Source organism: Dama dama, chromosome 29 (assembly GCF_033118175.1).
Source record: "Dama dama isolate Ldn47 chromosome 29, ASM3311817v1, whole genome shotgun sequence".
Classification (NCBI taxonomy): Eukaryota; Metazoa; Chordata; class Mammalia; order Artiodactyla; family Cervidae; genus Dama; species Dama dama.
The window spans coordinates 19,410,878-19,430,244 of NC_083709.1; the positions used below are offsets into that span (position 1 = coordinate 19,410,878).

The following is a 19,367-nucleotide window of genomic DNA, read 5'->3' on the forward strand; positions in this document are numbered from 1 at the left end:
CTTTTCCAGTGACGCAGTTCTTTGCATCAGGTGACCAAAGTATTGGAGTTTCAGCTACAACATCAGTCCTTCCAATGAACACCTAGGACTCATCTCCTTTAGGATGGACTGGGTGGATCTCCTTGCAGTCCAAGGGACTCTCAAGAGTCTTCACCAACACCACAGTTCAAAAGCATCAATTCTTCTGTGCTCGGCTTTCTTTATAGTCCAACTCTCATATCCATACATGAATACTGGAAAAACCATAGCTTTGACTAGACGGACCTTTGTTGGCAGAGTAATGTCTCTGCTTTTTAATATGCTGTCCAGGCTGGTCATAGCTTTTCTTCCAAGGAGCAAGTGTCTTTTAATTTCATGGCTGCAGTCACCATCTGCAGTGATCTTGGAGCCCCCCAAAATAAAGTCTGTCACTATTTCCATTGTTTCCCCATCTATTTGCCACGAAGTGATGGGATCAGATGCCATGATCTTAGTTTTCTGAATGTTGAGTTTTAAGCCAACTTTTTCACTCTCCTCTTCCACGTTCATCAAGAGGCTCTTTAGTTCTTCTTCACTTTCTGCCATAAGTGTGGTCATCTGCATATCTTAGGTTATTGATATTTCTCCCGGTAATCTTGATTCCAGCTTGTGCTTCATCCAGCCCAGCATTTCTCATGATGTACTCTGCATATAAGTTAAATAAGCAGGGTGACAATATACAGCCCTGATGTATTACTTTCCCGATTTGGAACCAGTCTGTTGTTCATGTCTGGTTCTAACTGTTGCTTCTTGACCTGCATACCGATTTCTCAGGAGGTAGGTCATGTGCTCTGGTATTTCCATCTCTTTAAGAATTTTCCAGTTTGTTGTGATCCACACAGTTAAAGGCTTTGGCATAGTCAATAAAGCAGCTGTTCCTCTGAAACTCTCTTGCTTTTTCTATGATCCAACGGATGTTGGCAATTTGGTCTCTGGTTCTTCTGCCTTTTCTAAATCCAGCTTGAACATCTGGAAATTCACAGTTCATGTACTGTTGAAGCCTGGCTTGGAGAATTTGAGCATTACTTTGCTAGTGTGTGAGATGAGTGCAATTGTGCAGTAGTTTGAGCATTCTTTGGCATTGCCTTTCTTTGGGATTGGAATGAAAACTGACCTTTTCCAGTCCTGTGGCCACTGCTGAGTTTTCCAAATTTGCTGGCATATTGAGTACAGCACTTTCACAGCATCATCTTTTAGGATTTGAAATAGCTCAACTGGAATTCCATCACCTTCTCTGGCTTTGTTCGTAGTGATGCTTCCTAAGGCCTACTTGACTTTGCATTTCAGGATGTCTGGCTCTAGGTGAGTGATCACACCACCATGATTATCTGGGTCGTGAAGATCTTTTTTGCATAGCTCTGTGTATTCTTGCCACCTCTTAATATCTTCTGCTTCTGTTAGGTTCCGACAATTTCTGTCCTTTATTGTGCTCATCTTTGCATGTAATGTTCCCCTGGTATCTCTAATTTTCTTGAAGAGATCTCTAGTCCTTCCCATTCTATTGTTTTCCTCTATTTCTTTGAATTGATCACTGAGGAAGGCTTTCTTATCTCTCCTTGCTACTCTTTGGAACTCTGCATTCAAATGAGTGTATCTTTCCTTTTCTCCTTTGCCTTTCACTTTCTTCTTTTCACAGCTATTTGGAAGGCCTCCTCAGACAATCATTTTGCCTTTTTTCATTTCTTTTTCTTGGGGATGGTCTTGATCACTGCCTCATGTACAATGTCACAAACCTCCGTCCATAGTTCTTCAGGCACTCTGTCTATCAGATCTAATCCCTTGAATTTATTTGTCACTTCCATTGTATAATCCTAAGGGATTTGATTTAGGTCATACCTGCATGGTCTAGTGGTTTCCCCTCCTTTCTTCAATTTAAGTCTGAATTTGGCAATGAGTTCATGATCTGAGCCACAGTCAGCTCCCAGTCTTGCTTTTGCTGACCATATAAAGCTTCTCCATCTTTGGCTGCAAAGAATATAATCAATCCCAGCCCCTGGTAATCTCTACTTTACTGTCTCTATGAACTTCCCTTTTCTAAATATTCATGTAAGGAGTATCATAGAATATCTGTCCTTATGGAACTCACTTATTTCATTTAGCATGTTTCATCGTTCATTTATGTTGCAGCACAGAACTTCATCCTTCTTTTTGGCTGAATAATATTCCATGGTAGGTATATGCCACCACTGAACTCTCGATGGATATTTGGGTACTACCTGCCACTTGGTCAGACACTCAGCTCTCAGCTAATAGTTACCTAGCTTAACTTTTTCCATTCTTTTCCCAGCAAACTTTCCATGTCTTTCCTTGTATTTTAGCTGCCTCTTAGAAACACTTGAGAACAAGATTTCATTCTTTTAATAGAACTCCAATTTAACAACATTTGACTTTAAACTATAGTGTTTGATCTACTTATACTTTTGTGATACATTAAGATTTACTAATAATCTTTTTTGAAGGGGGGTTATTTATCACTTTTTTCTATTCCCCATCTCTTTCCTGACTTTTAGTTGATAAGTTTGTTGTGTCTTTTAAACCCTCTACCAGTCTGGAAGTTATATATTCAATTTATGACTTTAGTTGAAAGTTTAACATTATCTCTAGTATTTTGTCCCTCTTCTCAATTAACAAAAGATCTTTACCTATGACTGGAGCCTCCCTGGTGGCTCAGTGGTAAAGAATCCAATCTGCCAAGCAGGAGACATTGAGTTTGATCCCTAGGTCAGGAAGATTCCCTGGAGAAGGAAATGGCAACCCACTCCAGTATTCTTATCTGGGAAATCCCATGGACAGAGGAGCCTGATGGGCTACAGTCCATGGGGTCACAGAGAGTCAGACACGACTTAGCGACGGAACAACTTTACCTATGATGACCTCTCCTGACTGTACATCAGTACTGACTGATACTGTAGCTCCACCAAGCTTTTACTCACTCAACATTAGCCCTTACTGTCATTAGTACAACTTGTGCTTGTTTAGATTCACCCACATTATTTACCACGCTCCTTATTCAGAGCTCCACTCCTTTTTACATTTCATTCCTTCCCTCTGGTTATTTTCTTTTTCCTAAAGTAGTTCCTCCAGTCAGAGTTTGTTGGTGGTAAATTTTATGTGAAATACCTTATTTCACCCTAAATCCTAAATAATGATCCAATTGCATGCACCAGTCTAGGGTAATAACTCTTTTCCATCAACTGAAGAATCCTCTGGATTCTATCATTGTTGCTGAGAAGTGAGATGTCGAACTATTGTACCTCCTGGATAACCTGACTCTTCATGCTGGCTGTATTTAAGATCTCTTCAGCTTTGGAGTTCTGCTATGTCTACATGTGGAATCTGGAGCAGGGGGCAGGAGTGGAAGGTGAGTGGGATGCTGCTCAGCACTCAAACTTTTTGGTTCTTAAGATGCATGTCTTTCATTATTGTAGAAAATGTTCAATCATTATTTGTTTGTTTGTTTGTTTAGTCATTAACTCTTTGTATAGGGCCTGTCATTCATTCTCTCCTTTTGAACGTATGACATATGTCAGACCTCCTCATTCCATTCTCCATGTCTTTAAACCTTTCCTCTGTATTCTTTTATCCTTTGTGCTACCATCTGGAAATGTCCTCGTTATCTACACAGTTGAGGGGTCAGGAAATGCTTTCAGTAAAGAGCCAGACAGTAAACATACAAGGCTTTGGGAGCCACATCCAGTCTAAGTAGAATATTTTCATTTGTCTCTTTTTAATATCCTTTAAAAATATAAAAACCATTCTTACCATGCAGGCTGTACAAAAACAAACCACAACCAAGATTTAGCCCACAAGCCACAGTTGGCCAACTCTTGATCTAACTCATTAATTCTCTCTTTTGTACCTAAGGGGTTGTTTATCAAAACCACCAGGTTTTGATTTCAATGACTATTTTACATTTCCAGAAATTCTGTTAGCTCCTTTTTTAAAATCTGCCTTATTTTTATGATAGCACCTACTCTTTCTCACGTTTTCTGTTCCTGTCCTTCATGTGCTGAGTTTCTTCTGTCTGCTGATTCTATTATCATCAGCTTTGGACTGCTTTTTATGTCGATCTCTCAGTCTGGGGAGTCTCCTAGAAGCCAAGAAAATGTAAATTTGAACACAAAACCCATACGAAGGGAAAATGGTTCTGAGTTCTCAGTGAATACTCCCTTCCCCAGCCAGTTCTGGATCTTGCTAACAGAGACTTTATTTCTTTCCAGTCTACCCATTCCTGTAGTGAGTGTTCAACCTTTTGAAGATCCATACTGTCATCTGTTGTCTCAGTCTGACACTCACAGGCACAAGGCTCTGTCTCTTATTTCTGGGGAACTAAACTGCAAGTTACCAAAACTGGCAAACACCCTAAGAGACTATAGCATCAGACTGTTCATCAGATGCTTTTTCAATCCCCAACCTCTCCTGCCCCCACTCCACTTTTTAATTTTAATGAGAATCTCTTTCCTGAAAGCAAAATATGCATTGTGTAGCAAAGAGTTTATATTAATCTAGTCTGCTATTGTGCCAAAACCAGAGACCTCCTCCAGTCTTTAGTCTATGCATGAATAAACATGCTTACAAAAATGGGACATATGTTCTTTTCTGTAATCTGATTGTTCCCACTTATAACAAGAACAGTCTAATGACCCATATCATTACATGCTATACCATATGACGGTCAATAACTGAGGACAGAAACACCATAATTTGTTTAACCAATCCTCTTTTTGTTAGACATTTGTTTTCAATTTTTCATTATAATCAACGCTATAACAACTATTCTTGTAGCTATCTTTGCATACATCCATGGGTAGCTCCTCAGAAAAAAAAATTTAACATGGGTCAGTGCAAGAATATCTTATTTTAAAAATTACTGTCTGCTAGAAAGATGGCCACTTTATCCTCCCAGCAACAACACAGAGGGCATCTGTTTCCCAAGAGCTGACCAGTCACGGTGTGACAGAGACGGTTCTTACTCCACAAGTATGGATCTGCTCCCCTCCATTTCCCTCTCTGCCTTACAGTTTGGCTGGAATCAGAAGACTAGTTCTTGCCAAAGAGAACATGAGAAGAAACAAGGTATCATTTCCTGTACAAGGCTCTTAAGAACAGGGATGGATTCTTCTTCCCCCAACTACTTGAGAGACTGAAAGCAAAAAACTCTACAACTATGGAGAGGTGAGATTAAAAGCAACCCAGAGCTCTGGGTCACCACTGGAGATAGTCACTTGAATGGGAAAGAGTGAGAAACTTTGGTTATCTCAGGCCACTAAGATTTCTGCGTCTGTTGCTGCAGTTAAGCATTAATTAACCAAACAAACATAGTATACTATCAAGGGTGAAACAGATCACCAGCCCAGGTTGGATGCATGAGACAAGTGCTCAGGGCTGGTGCACTGGGAAGACCCAAAGGGATGGGATGGACAGGGAGGCAGGACAGGGGATGGGGATGGGGAACACATGTAAATCCATGGCTGATTCATGTCAGTGTATGGCAAAAACCACTACAATATTGTAAAGTAATTAGCCTCCAACTACTAAAAATAAATGGAAAAAAAAATTTTTTTTAATAAAAATTAAAAGTAAATAAAAATAAATAAATAATTAACCGAATAAATCCAACTGAATGCTATTTTTAAAAAAAGGCAGTTTGATAAAATGTCATTCTCCTGTTTTGATTTACCCTTTATTACTGGAGGGCAAACAATCTGTGCTCATTAAGTGTCTGTGCTTCTCACTTCATACACTATCAGTTTACCTGTTTTGCCAAATTTTCTACCTCTGAAAGTGTTTTTCTAACCACAACAGTCGGTTGTCCATATCACTCTCCTGCCGAACTTCAAGTGTTCCTTAGTTTCATCTAAGCAATTTGTTTCTCTCCAGCTGGATGTAAAAACTGTTTTTCTCACCACTTTTAAAACCTCTCTACAAAATACCACATAGTTCTGCTTACCAGGTCACTGCTCAATAAATAATTATACTAGGTGAAAGTCTTAGTTTACAGTTTCATTTTCAAACAAGTTTGAGATTTAGAGCCTATGAAGTCTTGGTTCAAGGGAAATGAAACACTGAAAAATAAAAGGAGAGACTTTCACATCTAGGAGGAGGCTTGCAGGCCATCTGGACTTGCAGCCAGAATCTCTAGTTCAGAACTCAGCTTTGAGATTTTAAGAATATTACACAATTTCCTCCTTAAAGTGATACTGAAAATCCCTACATACCTCCAGGGTTATTGTGGGGATGAAATAAGATATTATAGATGGTGATACTTACGTTAGAAAAGAGGGAATATTTCAGATCAATAACCTAAGCTCCTACTTCAAGAACCTACAAGAACAAAATAAACTCAAAGTAAGCAGAAGGAAAGGAATAATAAAGAGGACAAATCAATGAAATCAAAAACATAAAGACAAAACTCAATAAAACAGAGGTTCATCAACAATTTTGACAAACCTGCTCAAGACTGACAAAGAAGGAAAAGAGATACAAATCATCAACGGTGGGAATGAAACAGGATATCACACAAGTCCTGCAGGCATCAAAAGGATAATAAAGGAAGACTAGGAACAACACACGTAAGTTTGACAACTAGACAAAATGGACCAATGCCTCAAAAAACACAAACTGCCACAACTCACCCAATAGGAAATAATTAGTCCTACAACTACTAAACAAATTGACTCTGTAATTTTAAAATTACAAAAGAAGTGTCCCCCAAAAGAAATGTCCAGCCCCAAAGGCTTGCACTGGAGAATTTCTACCAAGTGTTTAAAGTACAGGGTTGGCCAAAAAGTTGCTTTAGGTTTTTCCACAGCATCTTATTGGCCAACCCAACATAATGATCTATTATATACAATCTCTTCCGGAGTGGGGGGACACCTCCCAGTCTATCTTACCGACCCTGATACCCAAACCAAAGAAAGCACCAAAAAAGAAAACGACAGATACATCTCTCTCATGAATATAAGACAAAAATACTGAACAAATAATAGTGCACGGAATTCAGTAATACATAAAAAGAATTAAATTATTCATACATCGCTCGTAGGTAGGGAGGTGTTAACATTGTTGATCTTATCCGGAAGCATGAACGTTCATTCTCTCCATTTAGTCACACCTTTATTTCTCCTATCAAACAGTTCTGTCATCTTCATCCCTGCCCCAGTGTCATATTAAGTTGATTTGTATTTTACATAATTGACTCACCCATTCTCCCGGTTCTCCGCCTCAACAGCTCACCCTCCGGTACCTTTCACCACTCCGTAAGCACAGTTTGTCCTCGGGGGTTTATCCCTTGTCCTCTTCTCTTTCCCTATCTTTATTTACTGGAGTTTGCCAACAGCTTCAATTAGCACCCCCTGATTGGAAGACTATGAAATTTACCTCTCTAATCTTGATCTCCCTTCTCCAATGGTCAGCAACACAGACATCCACCCCTCAATGTTCCAATGGCATCAAGGGTACATCTCTGAGTATAAGGAGGTTACGTTACTGTCTTCTCCCAGTAAAGAGGGAAAAGTTCAAAATATCGTGTACAATTTATCGTTCAGATCACCGCCGATGCCGTAACTTTTTACTCTTTCCCTTAACCAAATTTTTTTTTGCTGATAAATGGGAATTCTTCATCTGTTAGCCATTCACTGGAAGGCTTGAAACCAGTTACATTCCTGGAAGCTGAAATGGTAAGTAACTCAAGTCAAAGGTCCAGGACGTATGCTGAGGAGATAGTTGGGCTTCGAGTTCTCAGTCAGAATTCCACACATGCTTGTCTGGTCCTTTCCCCGCCTCCCTCCTACACCTGAGCTTACTGGTGCCACCTCCTCTGTGAGTGCCTTCCCCTCTAACACTCCTCTGTCTCAGTGAGAACATTACCAGTGATGAGGGCCCTGCTTTCAAGAGTCTGCTGATAAAATAACCATCCTACTGACTCGACTTCTCTTCTTTTACAACTAAAATACTCTGATATTGAAACTTCCTATCATGGACCTGGCATATCTCTCTGTTCATTTAGGTCTTCTTTAATGTCTTTCAACAGAGCTATATAATTTTCTTCATTTAAGAAAAAAAAAAAAAAAAAAAAAAACCACTAAACTGAGCTAAAGCAAAACACTCAATGGAGAGAGGAAAAAAAAAAAAACATCAGGGAGAGAAGAAGGGAATAAACAGCTGGTTCCACTTGGGCTGCAGTTATGTGTTTTATCTGAAACGTATGGAGGCAGACTGGGGCAAGAAACTAGATGCTTTTCCAGATGTTCCCTAATGAAACCTTCAACTGACTTTAATCTATTAAATACCTGTGGTAACAGTGAACATCTATTGCATGTCTACTGTATGCTAGGTTAGACCTACTGTGTTCCTTCACACACGTAATCTTCATGATAATCTTATGAAACACGTACTACCAGCGTTCCCACTACGTACATGAGGAAACCAAAGCACAGAGGTTAGGAAATTTGCCCAAGGGCATCCATACTGAGTAAAACTTGGATTCAAAGCAGAGTTACTCTAAGGCCCACACTCACTAGTGTCTTACCCATTTAAGATAAACTGCCTGTGACGTTAATTCAGGGAACACATCACAGGCACAGCATGCATAAATTATTTTTAAATTACCCAGATTACTACAGCTCTGCTGTACACGGGTAATGAGAGCTGTAATTAACACTCATGGTAATACTATTCCAAACCTCAAGTCAACTCTATATTCACACTGATTTATCTGCTAAACAAAAAAGAAAACAATGTGCTCAGAGTGAATGACCTACCTGTGTGTCTGCGCATGTAGCAGTTAGCACACAGGCCCATCAAGCAGGCAGAAACTATTACAACCTGCGATTACTGCCATGGCCACAAGCCCTTCAAACTAGATAAAGTAGTTCTGCACAAAAATCATTTCAATAAGGTTGTTGAAAGCAGTATTTCAAAGATTTTTTTAATTCTGTAGCAACACCAAACAACATCATTTCCTGATTTCCTGCTATGCACAGGCATGACAAACAGCCTGTTCCGGGAAGACTACCTAGTTTAAAATTGAGGATTTCAATAAGCTAAACGAATTAAACTAAAACAAATTTCCTGATACTAGCACTACTGTTAAGATTCTGACTTCTCTCGTCTATCATTCAAAATAACAAAATGCACTTTTCAGGGAAGCTAACTGTTGATAAAGAATGACTTGTGAAAACTGAATGTATGCATTTCACAAGTTACAGGAGAGCAGTGTGTGCTTTTCATAAGACAACCACCATAGTTTATTTACTGGGTAACGTAACTTGGGTGTAAAACAAGGGAAGTAGAAAGTTGCTGACAATTAAAAACCAAAATCAGGTGAGAAAAACTGGTTGTGCACTGACACACTCGCTGAGTTACGAGTCAAGACGATGACACAACCACAGAGAACCACGGAGATGAGCCGCCTTTATTATAGGGCTTTGAGAAAAGGACAAACAAGTGAACCCGGGGTCAAGAGCAGATTACTAAGTCCAAAGATGTTCCACAAAGGCCCTGAGCAGGCACACAATAAGCATTCCTTCCATTACTCAACTGTATATAGTGTATTAACAAACAAACAAACATTCTTCATTAACCTAGGTCAAATACTGCTGCATTTAGTCAGTAATAAATCTCAACACAGAAGTCTCAACTCCAGGATAAGTCCTTGATTGGAAAATTATGCCAATTCCTTTAACTGTTTCCACTCCCAGCAGTTTGATAACATCCCACAAATGAAAATCATGTCTGACAAGTCACTTTTTAACTAGCGTAATACAAAATCAAGATGCAAAATCACCTCTGAATGTTTTCACAAGATAAACCCAGGCCCGCCCAACAGTAACTGAATCAGAATTCCCAAGTATGGGCCTCAAGTTCCTGCCATTTGACAAAGCTCCAGGTGATTTTATTGCAGAGCACACACACAAATTCAAAAGTACTGGTCTAACAAAGAACTGATCACAGTCCTCATTCAGACTGAGGACATCTGAATCAATGTAATTACAGACAACTAAGGAGGCCAAAGAGCAATATACCTCATTCACGCAGAAAGTCTACAGACTACAGCACAGACTTCTGGAAGACAGGGGCGGGGCGGTCTTCATTTGTTATCACTATAGACCTACCACTTGTTATAACTGTATTTATATTTACAACACCCTCCAGTATACAATACTTTACACATACTATCTCATCTCATCCTCATGTCAACCATCTGGGGGATAGGCCTGTTTTTTTCTACTGTACTCTGAAGAAAAGTAAGTGTGAATCCCAAAGTCAGGTAACCTGTTTAAGGCCATACTGCAAGAAGGTAAGGAGCCCAGATACAAACCCATATGCCAGAGCTGTACCCCGATACCCAAGGGTTCATGATTTGTTTACTAAAATACTCATTCTGCTTTCACTCATTTATAATAAGCATGCACTACTTTCGTAACTAAGGAAAATGTTATTTTGCTGCAGTCACTGTAAAGTGACTTTCCCATAGATTTTCCCATAATGTGACAATCAGCTTTTCAGAAAAAAATTAAGCTAAATTCCTGCTTGACAAACCAAAACCCCAAGTAAGTCCCAGATGAATCTGAGAGGTAATTGTAATAAATGAAACCACAAAAAGAACAAAAGGAAAACATAAATGAAATTTCACCTCAAGATAAGTTCAGCCACTTGTACTGGAATCCAGACAAAAATGGAATCCATGAAAGAAAAGTTCAACAATCTTGATGACAAAGGGACCAAAGGCTTCTAATATTTGTTTATTTTTTTAAGTTGTGATTCAGTGAAGAGACTGGGGGAAGGCCTTTACAACACAGCATTACTTTAATAGAAGCAAAGGCAAGACTGTAGTAGCAAAAGGAAATAAACAGGAAGCTACACAAAAAGAAGGGGCCCAAAGGCTTAACATGTTACAATATTTAATCATCCCAGAAATCAAGGAAATGTATCTTTAAAACAGGACACAGTGACATTTTCCACCTATAAATCAGCAAAGGACAGTAAGATTACAGTATGTGGCACCAACCAGGATCAAGGCAAACATCCCCACACCCCCAGTGCTGGGAGTAGGTACTGACTCTCCTTTCTGGAACACAGTTAGGCCTAAAGCAATAGAAGCCCTGAAACCTGCCTTCACTGACTCTTCAATTCCACTTCCAGATGTTATTTGTAAGAAAGAGTCGAGAATGAGAACCGAGATTTAATTTTGAGAATGTCCACGAAGTACACTCCTTACTATAATAAAGGACAGGACATCTCTGCACTCTGCTGGCAGCTACAGTGACAGGTACACTGATGTTGTATTAGTAGGAAAGTAAACTGAAATTTTCCATCTGTAACAAGTCCATAAAGTATTCACATCTTTGACTCAGCAATTTCACTTTCTAGGAATGCATTCTATGTGAGCAAAGATTTGTACTGTAAAGATGCAATCACCAAGCATTCAACAGAAAAAGCTACAAATTAAATGTCCAAGATTAGGAGGAAGGTTAAATATTAAGTATGATAAGTTCATGTCATTAATATGATTATTAATAAGCTTTTCAATCAGTTTCAATCAAACAGGGAAATGTTCACAATATAACTGTGAAAAATACAGCTTCCACAGTATGGGAGGAAGAGGTGTAAAAACAGGTTTGTTTTTTTAATAAGATCTTCAGATGGATTTTGCTGAAGAATCTTTCCAGAACAGTTAACTTGATGTGCAAGTGCCTAGAGCATAAACTAATTTCTCTAAGAGTTTCCATTTCTCAAGAGAATAGGATTTTCACCTTATGCTATGGAGGCATACAATTCATATCATTAGGGCTCCAGGTCTCCCTAAATAAGACAGAAAACTCATGTAGCAGTTTGCTAAGCACGACCTAAATCGTGCTTTATGACTCGGGCATCCAACTTCAACCTTCATGGCTGAATTCAACTTGAGACTCCAGTTCTGTCATCCTTTTATAACTAACCATCTTTAAGAGTCATCAGGACCCCTAACTTCACAATTCCAGTCTTTCTTGACTCAAATGCTTCTTATCCTTTTTTAACCCATAAAGTAAAGGGGTGAACTGCATGCGTGTGCATGCTCAGTCGTGTCTGACTCTCTGTGACCCCATGGACTGTAGCCCACCAGGCTCCTCTGTCCATGGGATTTCCCAGGCAGGAATACTGGAATGGGTTGCCATTCCCTTCTCCAGGGGATCTTCACAACCCAGGGATCGAACCCCTCTATCTGACATCTCCTGCATTGACAGGCGGGTCCTTTACCACTAGCACCAAAAAAAGGGTCAACTATATGACCTCAAAGATCCTTTTAGATTCTGAGACCCCACTGACTTACAACTGCCTTGCACAGAGAAAGCACATACATACTGGTTTCATTGGGGGAGAAATAATACCAACACATAAACTCAAGGTAGCGAGGCCATCCCCAGACCTCCTTTTGTTTCACCTCCAAAATGTCAAGCACAATGCTTTAAGACCTCCCCTTAATTTTCCACTGCGTTAATAATAATTTAGGGTCCTCATCAACTATTTTCTCCATTTTATGCCACAATTTTTTTTTATATTTTATAGCTCTGCTTCAGACACAAAGGAAGTCACACTAGGAAAAGTCAAGGTTGGAAAAAACCCAGGATACAAAAAAAGATTTTATCAGTCTGGAATATCTAAGTACATTTAAAGGCAATCAAGGTAGAGTTGAGCACTTGGATCTCAAAACTACAGGGAAATAATTTAGTTTAACAACAGCACGCACACACACAGAGCTGTGATTTCAGTGAGTATTAGTATCATTTCAGTGAGTCTACTCAATGCTCTGTCGTGACCTAAACGGGAAGGAAATCCAGAAAAGAGGAGTGTATGTATAAACATAGCTGATCCACTCTGTCGTATAACAGAAACCAACTCAACAGTGTAAAGCAACTATACTCCAATAAAAAAATTATATATATACTAATATGTAATACTGATTAGGGAAAAAAAATTATCACCTATTTTTTTTTTTTTGGTCTTTTTTTTTTTTTTAACAAAGTATGGTGTCAAAAACAGAAGAGTAAGCGTCCCCCACACTCTGTCCTGTTAGATGACACTGTCTACTGAATACTGTATGCTGCGCTGAGGACCACACGTTAGGAGGGACATTAACAAAGTGAATGCAGGACAGAGGACTAAGAAACAGGTCAGGGGATTTGAAACTGTCAAATAAGAAACATCTGAAGGGGATGAGGATCGATAGTCTATGGACTAGAAGACCCAGGAAACAGGACGGTAATCTCAGTGACCACAGAAGCCTTGAGAGTGAAGTTTACGCAAGAGTGAAGCTGGCAGGCAGAGACTTTAGCAAAATGGACAGGATATTTGGCATCTAAAGGAGACTGCATGCTAACTCGCTTCAGTCATGTCTGACCCTTTGGGACCCTATGGACCATAGCCCACCAGGCTCCTCTGTCCATGGGATTCTCCAGGCAAAAATACTGGAGTGGGCTGCCATACCTCCCCTCCGGGGTATCTTCCCAAACCAGGGATCGAACCTGCATCTCTTACATCTCCTGCACTGGCAGGTGGGTTCTTTACCACTAGCACCATCTAAGTAGGCCCTAAAGGAGATTACTATCATCAGAAATGTGAACTCTACAACACTGAAGCTTCTTTTTCTGAAGAAAACCAGAAATAGAGATTTTCATGTGAAATCTCCCCATTTCTAAGAGCTGGCACCCAATGTAAGACTTGGTGTAAGTTGGGCAGCCCAATTGTACGTGCACAGGCCTTTTCTGATCCATGCACACCAATTTGCAACTCATGTCTGGGAAACATGATGGCTATCTTCCAGCATCTGAAGAACTGTCAAAGGGAAAGAAATAGACTTGTTCTACACAGCCCTGAAAGATGACACTCCCAGAGAGACCAACTGCAGCAGCTTGGGAAGGACAAGCGTCCTAAAAACTAGTCTGCGAATTAGAATGGGTGGCCCAGGGGGTTCGCATCACTGTAAGTATTCAAAGAGGAACAGGTCAGTAATTCTGCCTTCTAGTACATCTTCTGGTCAAATAACTAAAAGCCCACCCCCCAACCCCCCACGCCTCAGTTTTCTTTCCTACCTTCCTTCCCCTTCACAAAAGGGAATATTGGGTCTTCCCTAGTGGCTCAGAGAATCCGCCTGCCAATGCAGGACTCACAGGTTTAATCCCTGGTCCAGGAAAATCCCACGTCGCAGAGTAACTAAGCCCGTGCTCTGGAGCCCATGCTCTGCAACAAAGGAAGCCTCCACAATGAGAAGCCCGCACACTGCAACACAGAGTAGCCCCCACTCACTGTAACTAGAGAAAAGCCTGTGTAGCAATGAAGACCCAGCACAGGCAAAAAAAATAATTTTTTTTAAAAAAGGAACATTCTAACACTTAGCCTCCTATCTCTCAGAGTTACTATAAAGATCAAAATCTATGTGAGAAACAAAATATGAAAGTATGACATGATCGACAAGGACTATAGTAATTTAAGACATTACAGTAATCTACCATCATCATGTATTTATGTATGTCTAACCTCTCCTACTATACAGATGAAGGGCATATTTCAAATCTAATTCATTATTTTTTTATTCCTCACTCAGTAGCAAATCTTTGTTGAAAAAACATTTTAAAAAGAGGTTGGAGGAAGAGAGTTAAAATGATGACAAATATAAGAGAACAAGAAAACAAACAGTCAACAAAGCAAACATCCAGGAGGTTAATCATTAATATCACTCACTGGTCAGTCTAAAAGGTACTGGGCCCCGTCAAACAGAGGAATATACAAAAGCAGTAATGTGTGTGAAGGGGTGATGCTCGCAGGTCGGCACTGGCAAACCACGGCTAGTTGTGTTCTGTAAATCGAGGTACACTGGATCATTCGCTTACGGACGGCACGTGTGTACGGCTGCATGCACACACTGCATATACGTCCTATAAGTCTGTTTCACTCTACAAAAGCAAAGCTTAACGGTTTCTAAAATACTCTCTATTTGGCCGTTTACAGAAAAAGTTTGCCTACTTTTCTGTAAAAGTACTCCGGGGTTACAAACCACAAAGGTTGCTGGATGCTGAGACATAGTTCATCTTCCCACGGCTCCATCCTGTGTTTTATGGGTCATCTGGGGGACGTGTGAGCAAAATCCTATACTGAAAATTACAGCCTACGTGCAGAGGAGGTAAATATGTCACCAAGTGAGGTCTTCATATTCCTCTGATACACCCAGGATTATAAAAAGTTTAATACTGCTTCTCTTCCATCTAGTAATATCACCAAGAACTCCAAGTGTACAAGGAGTATGGGACCAGTTCAGGCACGAAAAGATCACGCTTACCGGACAGTCTACCAGTCCCCCATTAGTTCTCGAACTCCATCTGCCTGAGCTCCCCTATTTTCAAGGAACCTACAAATACATGAAAAATCCTTTCTTCTTACTTAGTTACCCTATCATTACAGGTTTTCGACAGAACAGCTGTGAAAATTAAGAGGAAAGAAAAATAGGGTTAAGATGGAAATATGTTAACAGAAGTTTCCTGAGCTAAATTTAATGTCCAGCAGAAATTAGTCCACAGGTTCATGGCTTTATGAAAGGTTTATATTCCTTGCCTCACTCTGAAGTAAATATGCAAAGACATTCAAATCTCTACCAACAGAGGAACCTTCATTTTTCTCCGAATACCTGAATCTCCTTCTGCTTTAGGCAGTACTTCCAACTGTCCCTCCAGGGGAACCACTGTGTGGTCCCAGACATGATTTACGTAAGTCGACTCTTAAGGATTTCTCCCTCCGGTTTAGGTAGCTTCATTTTTGAAGGCTGGGCTTCCCACGTAGTTTTTGTTTTTTTTTAATCTATGCCTTGTGGTCATGCAGACAGCATGTCCCCCAGGGTTCGCTCAGCCAATGTCTTGTGCTCTGCTTCAGTTTTCTAACTGTACTGAGCGGCTGGGATGGTAACCTGGGCGATCCTGATAGTCTTTCCAGTTCATGCCTTAGTTAGGGACCCCCCTACTCGGCACAGCTTACCGAAGCCCAGGCCCCACTCCTGCACCACCCTTCAGAGATTTCACTCAACAGCTAGCCTAAAGCCCTGAGGAAAAGGGCAGCTCCTTATCTAATCCCCACAACATTCTTGCCATGGCTTCAAGCCATCCATTCAAACTCCTCCTTCTCAGGCTTAACTCTACCCCTGACTCATTTCTCTCTATCCTGTTTGCACGAAGCCTTTCCTCTTCACAGGTTAAAGCTCTGAAGCCTAACGACAAAAAGATTCCAACTACACGCAGAACATTAAATGCCAGAGTTTTTTCCCCTTTGATAAAGCAAGGGGTGGGAACCTGAAGACTCAAACTGCTGAAGCATTTATCTAGTAGATATGTCCCCGAGAGCAGCGGCTACATCTTTAAGTATTAAATAAACCATGTTTTCAGTGTTCTGAAGATCTACAATTCTAACCCTCTTCCAGAAAGCACTCAGACTAGGTTCCCCCATACTTCTAATTACTTCTGACTCCTCAGGCTCCCCACAGGAAATTCCCACAGGAGACGGTATTTTCAATGAACCAAGGAAGAGTTTAAGAAGCTGGATCTTCTTTCTTTTAAAGCCCCCCGCTAAAAGTTGCTGAGAACGCTGAGCTCCACTCAAAAGACTATCAGGATCTCCCAGGTTAGCATCCCAGCCGCTCAGTAGAGTTGGAATAACTGAACGAGCGCGCAAGACATTGGCTGAACGAAACCGGGGGGAAAATGCAGTCTGTGTGGCCACAACGCACAGATTAAAAAAAAATAAACTTGGGAAGCCCAGCCTTCAAAAATGAAGCTACCTAAACTGGAGGGTGAACTACTTTAGACTTCTTAAGTAAATCACATATGGGAAAAAAGGACAAGAGTCTGTTCCTCCTCCGAAGACGTGGAACTTGGGGCTTGATGAAGCCCCTTCGAAAGCCACGAATAACAATGGCTCAAGCGGTAGAGAAGAGAAACAGCCTCTCTGCAGTCTGGCAGCCCTGCCGGGCTTCCAAAGCGCTCCGGATTCACACTGCACCCTGCTGCGCGCTTGGTTAACTCTGCTAAGATTTCAGCCGTGCAGACGCGGTCTCCGCAGCCCCTCTCCCGCCTGAGCAGCGCTAGGCCCATCACTACAGAGCCTGGGTACCAGAGCCCCAGATGCACAGAAGAGGAGCACCTGGACCCTTCCTTGCGCAGGAAGTGGCTATTCCGACTGCGGGCTCCTCGTGAAAGGAGGTGAGCCGGGTGAAAAGAGGCCAAGGAAGAGCAGCTGCAGGCGGCTGTGTCTGAATGCCGCGGAAAGCAGATGTGGAAGTGTGTGCTCGCTCAGAACGGGGGTGGGGGCGGGCCGGATGCCCCTTCGTGGACCGAAGATGCTCTACATAAGCAGCTGGACAAACACAGGGGGGCAAAGGATGGGGGAGGACTTTCGGATGCAGAAGTGGCTGCACGGCTGAGGCTGAGCCTTTAGGAAAAGGGGTGGAGGTGGGTGCGAGGTAACCGGGGCTCTAGGGGGCGTGTGGGGGTGGGGAGGTCGCATTTAGAGCTCCCTATACCCCCAGGGTGGGGCCCGTTACCGGTTATCCTCCTCGCTGGTGGCTAAGGCCCTGGAGGTCTCTCCCGGGCCCCCCGAGACGTCTGGCAAGGCCTACTCCGAGGCTGCACGCCCCCGCCACGCAGGGTAGCAGCCTCCCCCCCGGCTCCCGCGACCCCAGAGCAGCCAGACCCGGTCCAGCCCGGTGCCCGTCTCTCGCGGCCGGCCCCGGGGTCCCTACCACGAACCTCTTCCGGACCGCCGCCCCGGCTCCTCGGGGCTCCCGCCGCCGCCAGGAGTCCTACCGGCTTCCAGTTCAGGGACGAGCCGCTGCCGCCTGCGCGAGACTCGGGTTCCCAAAAGCCGCTCTCGCCGCCTGCAGCCCGCCTTCCAGGCCGCGCCGGATCCTCCGCTCCCCCTGCTGGCGAGCAGCCATTTCCGACCTGTATCGGCGGAACTTGCCGAAGTGCGCAGCGCCGGAAATGGCCGAACCCCGGCGCTCGCGAGCCTGGAGTCCGGGGAGGGGGAGGGGGAGGGGGAGGGGGGAGGGGAGGGGAGGGGGAGAGGGAGGGCCGAGGGCAGAAGGGGCGGGGCGAAGGCTTCCGAAGAGCCTCGGAAGCCTCGGACCCCGGAGCTGGGCTCGCCAGGGTCCGCGAGCGGCGGCGCCGGGGATTGTGGGAGCCGCCCGCGGGGAAGAAGCGCGGGCCCGCCTCTGTCGGCCCTCAGACCCGCCTCCTACCAGTGCCCCAACTCTTTCCGAAAAACCTCTCCGGAGGGGTGCAGAGCGAAAGCTCTCCGCCGGTCCTGGAACGCGGTCCGACTCCAGAGCCTCAGCCATTGAACTTCGGGTCTAAAACTAAAGCCGTCCCCACAGACAAGGCCTTCTTCAATGAGCTGACGGTCTCCCAAAAGGTCTGGAGTTGGCAAACAGTGAATATTTAACATCAAAGGAAAGGCCGGCCGGCAAGAATGCCTAGGGGAAAAATACCGAGGCTTTGCAGAAACAATGGCTAGTCCAGTCGCGTTGGCGTCATCAGCCACAACAGGGAGGAAAAGACGAAGCCGTTTGAAATACTTAAGAGCCAACCTCTCGTAACGGAAAAGTGCACACATACTACAACTCTAAGAGACTTGTCAACCTTCACACTTGCAAAGTCAGGACAGGCTTTTCGGAGAAAAATGGTGGGAGTGGGCGAAGGACGATGAATCTGGAAGACAAAGCGTCTGAAGAACTATGGCTGGAGGTTCGCAACATTGTACAGGAGGCGGTGACCAAAACTAGCCCCAAGAAAGAGAAGGAACTCCGCCAATCCTGAAAGATAGACCTGATCATTACTGGTCACTCAAGAATGAGTTTAAGTCATCACTTAAAATCTATAACTGCAATATGAGCTAAGATCAAAACTTGCTTCAACTTTTTAAAAACATGTTTCTAATTTCCAAAGGACGGGGCTTCTAGTCCAGGGAACCGGAAACACTCCAGGACCCGAAGAAGCTGCTGGCTGGGATCCCGGTGCTTGGGTGGTCTGTATCTTAGAGGAGCTCAACCTCCTGAGACCACTCACAGCAGCCCTGTTTCGTCCACACACCCTTCTTGGGGGAGCCCAGAGGCCAGACAAAACCCTGAAGATTGATGTTTCCCATAAGGGACAGTTTGGGCCGAGGATTCCATACGCAAAACAAAACTTTTAAAAACCTAGCAACCTGTTTTCCAGGGAGCACACTTCCTCTCTCCATACCCATCAGCTCCTCCTTTTTCTAATCCCCCTTTTCTTCCCTCTTTCCTGACATCTTCCTCATCCCTCACCACACACTTCTCTCTCCTTGTG

At 42.8% G+C, this 19,367-nt stretch overlaps 1 protein-coding gene across 5 annotated transcripts in view; it reads right to left on the reverse strand.

Moving 5' to 3' along the window:
• The window catches only part of EXTL3 (exostosin like glycosyltransferase 3), a 125,189-nt gene that overhangs the window by 44,154 nt on the left and 61,668 nt on the right, over positions 1–19,367 (reverse strand). The window contains exon 1 of one of the 5 annotated variants that reach the window (XM_061132677.1): positions 17,787–18,005. The exons of 2 other annotated variants lie outside the window; for them this stretch is intronic. The gene's annotated coding sequence lies outside the window, so the exon portion shown is untranslated. Of the gene's footprint in view, positions 1–3,992; positions 4,776–17,786; positions 18,006–19,367 lie in introns of those variants that run through there. 2 more of the 5 variants (XM_061132678.1, XM_061132681.1) reach the window with 2 other exon arrangements.